This window comes from Schistocerca nitens, chromosome 7, assembly GCF_023898315.1.
Source record: "Schistocerca nitens isolate TAMUIC-IGC-003100 chromosome 7, iqSchNite1.1, whole genome shotgun sequence".
NCBI lineage: Eukaryota > Metazoa > Arthropoda > Insecta > Orthoptera > Acrididae > Schistocerca > Schistocerca nitens.
Window position 1 is genome coordinate 306646520 of NC_064620.1, and position 5000 is coordinate 306651519.

General features: G+C 55.3%; 1 non-coding gene across 1 annotated transcript in view; it reads right to left on the reverse strand.

Annotated features, from left to right (window-relative positions):
* LOC126196898 (small subunit ribosomal RNA) overlaps positions 1-998 on the reverse strand; it is a 1909-nt gene extending 911 nt beyond the window's left edge. The window contains exon 1 of the ribosomal RNA XR_007539325.1: positions 1-998. This exon is cut by the window's left edge and continues 911 nt beyond it. This is a non-coding gene — a ribosomal RNA (small subunit ribosomal RNA).
* Positions 999-5000: the final 4002 nt, after the last annotated feature.

A 5000-nucleotide genomic window follows, 5' to 3' on the forward strand; every position in this document is an offset into this window, starting at 1 on the left:
TCTAACGTCGCAATACGAATGCCCCCGCCTGTCCCTATTAATCATTACCTCGGGTTCCGAAAACCAACAAAATAGAACCGAGGTCCTATTCCATTATTCCATGCACACAGTATTCAGGCGGGCTTGCCTGCTTTAAGCACTCTAATTTGTTCAAAGTAAACGTGCCGGCCCACCGAGACACTCAATAAAGAGCACCCTGGTAGGATTTCAACGGGGTCCGCCTCGGGACGCACGAGCACGCACGAGGCGGTCGCACGCCTTCGGCTCGCCCCACCGGCAGGACGTCCCACGATACATGCCAGTTAAACACCGACGGGCGGTGAACCAACAGCGTGGGACACAAATCCAACTACGAGCTTTTTAACCGCAACAACTTTAATATACGCTATTGGAGCTGGAATTACCGCGGCTGCTGGCACCAGACTTGCCCTCCAATAGATACTCGTTAAAGGATTTAAAGTGTACTCATTCCGATTACGGGGCCTCGGATGAGTCCCGTATCGTTATTTTTCGTCACTACCTCCCCGTGCCGGGAGTGGGTAATTTGCGCGCCTGCTGCCTTCCTTGGATGTGGTAGCCGTTTCTCAGGCTCCCTCTCCGGAATCGAACCCTGATTCCCCGTTACCCGTTACAACCATGGTAGGCGCAGAACCTACCATCGACAGTTGATAAGGCAGACATTTGAAAGATGCGTCGCCGGTACGAAGACCGTGCGATCAGCCCAAAGTTATTCAGAGTCACCAAGGCAAACGGACCGGACGAGCCGACCGATTGGTTTTGATCTAATAAAAGCGTCCCTTCCATCTCTGGTCGGGACTCTGTTTGCATGTATTAGCTCTAGAATTACCACAGTTATCCAAGTAACGTGGGTACGATCTAAGGAACCATAACTGATTTAATGAGCCATTCGCGGTTTCACCTTAATGCGGCTTGTACTGAGACATGCATGGCTTAATCTTTGAGACAAGCATATGACTACTGGCAGGATCAACCAGGGAGCTGCGTCAACTAGAGCTGAGCAGCCGGCCGCCCGGGAGTGTGTCCCGGGGGCCCGCGCGAACACGCAAGCGTCCGCTCAATTATTCTGCAAACAGGAGGAGGCTGGGCTCCCCTGCACGATACACCTCGAAACCCTCTCAGGTCCCGGCGGCGCGCAGCGCCGTCCTAAGTACTTGGTCGGGTTCGAGAGAGGCGCAATCGCCCGGAGATAGGCGAGTAGACGCTTTCAGTGCGACCACCCGTGCTCCCAACTGAGCTTGCCGCTGCCGACAGAGGCCCGGGAGCGTGCTGTCGTGGTGTTGCCGGCGGGAGACAACACGCGGCCACAAACAGTGACCGGGCAGCTCCAACGCCAGCGCCACAGAGGGGCAGAGCCCCACTTGGGTGCCAAAGCGAACTCTCCCAGCACAGCGCACGCGCCAACACATCCGCACAGCTGCGATACAAACCACCTGCGAGAACCGCGGGGGCGACCGAGCAGCAGACGGCGTCGCGGCGCCGAGTGCCGGGCGGCGGCGCATCCTCAACGCACACAGTCCTCAATCGGACCAGCACACTGCAGATGTCCACCGCGCTTCGCACCGGGCCCGGGAGGACCCACTTTGGCCGCACGGCGCCGCGCGCTGGGTGCGCCGGCACGCAGATGCGCCGCCTGCCGCCTCCGTCAGCCGGCGCGCCTGCCACTGGGCGCCCCCACCAGCCGGCTGCCGCGCGTGCGCCCACGCAGCGCGCGGCCAGCACGCCGGGCGCCCCCCCCTCACCGGCCGGGGACGGTCCCACCCAGCCACCGCCGCGTATCGCTTCATACCCACATGCCCACTCACGTTCGTGGGTATGACGGGTGTCGCTGAAGCAACCGGTTAATACCTGTACCGATCGTCGATATCAACGATTCACCTCCAGCGCGAACAACCGCGCAACAACGGATTTCCAGTTCATTTGCGTAACTTGGGCAGCAAACGTAGACATCCATCTACATTTGCGACTTCTACGAGTCTTGCATGCCTGGATGTTGTGTGTCACGACGCACTCCATCAGCATACATACACGCTGCGACGTGTGCACGAAAGAACACGTGGAAGGTGGCCAGCGTACGTATGCGAATGCCATTGCACAGCTGCGAAGCGCATTCAACACGCGAACTCCTGACCGACGAGCTAGAGGTGACAGGAGGGGAGGGGGGGGGGGCGGGGGCGATATACGTCCTATTGCAGTACACAATACAGTGGATAGCGGGACCATGTGGAAAGTAAGCAACACTCGCAAGATGTGAGGGTACGCACCGTAAAATGAATCAATACGCAGAACACCACAGTGTGCGCGAAGTGAACTATGTTGAGATGGTTGCAATTAGGCAACGCTACACGAATTCCTAGATTCATATAACTAACAATTACAGGGCAGGTTAAGGCGCAACGTGGGTTAGGTTAAGGCGCAACTTGGGTTAGGTTAGGGCGCAACGTGGGTTAGGTTAGGGCGCAACGTGGGTTAGGTTAGGGCGCAACGTGGGTTAGGTTAGGGCGCAACGTGGGTTAGGTTAGGGCGCAACGTGGGTTAGGTTAGGGCGCAACTTGGGTTAGGTGAGGGCGCAACGTAGGTTAGGTTAGGGCGCAACGTGGGTTAGGTTAGGGCGCAACGTGGGTTAGGTTAGGGCGCAACGTGGGTTAGGTTAGGGCGCAACGTGGGTTAGGTTAGGGCGCAACGTGGGTTAGGTTAGGGCGCAACGTGGGTTAGGTTTGGGCGCAACGTGGGTTAGGTTAGGGCGCAACGTGGGTTAGGTTAGGGCGCAACGTGGGTTAGGTTAGGGCCCAACGTAGGTTAGGTTAGGGCGCAACGTAGGTTAGGTTAGGGCGCAACGTAGGTTAGGTTAGGGCGCAACGTAGGTTAGGTTAGGGCGCAACGTAGGTTAGGTTAGGGCGCAACGTGGGTTAGGTTAGGGCGCAACGTGGGTTAGGTTAAGGCGCAACGTGGGTTAGGTTAAGGCGCAACGTGGGTTAGGTTAGGGCGCAACTTGGGTTAGGTTAAGGCGCAACTTGGGTTAGGTTAAGGCGCAACTTGGGTTAGGTTAAGGCGCAACTTGGGTTAGGTTAAGGCGCAACTTGGGTTAGGTTAAGGCGCAACTTGGGTTAGGTTAAGGCGCAACTTGGGTTAGGTTAAGGCGCAACTTGGGTTAGGTTAAGGCGCAACTTGGGTTAGGTTAAGGCAGAAGTTGGGTTAGGTTAAGGCAGAAGTTGGGTTAGGTTAAGGCAGAAGTTGGGTTAGGTTAAGGCAGAAGTTGGGTTAGGTTAAGGCAGAAGTTGGGTTAGGTTAAGGCAGAAGTTGGGTTAGGTTAAGGCAGAAGTTGGGTTAGGTTAAGGCAGAAGTTGGGTTAGGTTAAGGCAGAAGTTGGGTTAGGTTAAGGCAGAAGTTGGGTTAGGTTAAGGCAGAAGTTGGGTTAGGTTAAGGCAGAAGTTGGGTTAGGTTAAGGCAGAAGTTGGGTTAGGTTAAGGCAGAAGTTGGGTTAGGTTAAGGCAGAAGTTGGGTTAGGTTAAGGCAGAAGTTGGGTTAAGGGATGGTGTGTGTGGGGGGGGGGGTGGGGTGGCGAGGTTCGTTGATAGTGATGGTAGTAAGTGGACGCCTGAGGCACTATCAGATATGTCACGTCAGTTGCACTTGTGGCTCATGGCAGGTGGCGCGCCCGTTCTGTGTTTGTGGCAAAGGAGTGGCACACCTGTGTCTTTCATTCCTGCCATTGTTTATGTGCTGTGAGATGCGGCAGTGTGGTGCTGTTGGGTGCACCCCTGTGTAGGACATGTGTGGGTGTTGGTGGCGTATCTGAGCAATGGTGGTTGTAGGAAGAGTGGGATATTCAGTTTTCTGGTTCGACGTCCCGGTCTGGTTATCATAGTGTGGATGGTGTACTGTGGCCGAGAGGATGCACTGGATGTTGTTCCATGCTGGTACTTAGATGTTGTGTCTGCGTCTGTTACAGGCATAGACTAGTGGGTGATGGAGTGTGTGGGTGACGTGTGGTTGACATTGTGTGCACAGACGTTCAGCATGTATAGGGACAGTTGTATGTGTTATCTATATTCCGATGACTGCGCGTATTACTAAGCACCGCCGTGTATAAGCTTAATGTATGTATAGTCAATGCCTGTTCTATCTCTGTACAGTAGTAGCGGTGCGACTGCACTAGCTAGCTACACCTCGCGGCATCGTCCCCCGGTGTATGGCATATGATTATAAACATTCTGTCTATTAGTCAAAACCGGTGGTGTGACTACGTCACATGTTTGAGGTGGGGGGACGCAACACCGTGCCGGTGGGTCAGGGCTGCGAAACACTTTCCCCACACTGGGGGCTCGGACCCTCATTACTCGTCCCAGTAATATATTGCGGAGCGCACATAGCCATTGCCCAGAGTCTTTGCGACTGCGAGTGCAACGCCCACGGGGACCGACGTGGATGGGGCGGCCCATAGCTGATCGCTCAGCATCGGAATCCGTACAGTGAGCGACGCGGTCGCGCACAGACTTAGAGCACGTTTAGGGACAGCGGGAATGTCGAATATTGGATAAAACTCTTCATGAAACGCAAGATATAGGTGTGGATTGCAACTTACGAGTGCGGGAAACGTCCGCCGTTCATCCGCTGGACTTGCGATTTTGGTGGGTGGGGTGGGGCACGTACGGGTGCGGGTGGCGTGATTGTCGGTCGACGACTTCGTGGTGGACAGAGGATGCCATCTTTGTGGGTGGCGTCGGACAATGTGTACTGTGCGCCCAGCGATGTCGTATTCAGCTTGGCGTCTCATAGATGGCGGTATCGCCGTTGCAGGAGGCCTAGATGGCGTTATTGTTTGTGGTGCGCTCGACATGGTGGATGTAGTGTTGCCAGATTCGCGTAGATGGCTGTATTGCATGTGGTTTCGTCGTATTTTCATAGGGTGGCGATGCTGTGTGGTTGGCGTTGTTGCGTTCACTTCCTGTAGATGGAGGTGTCGTATCTGGGCTGCATGT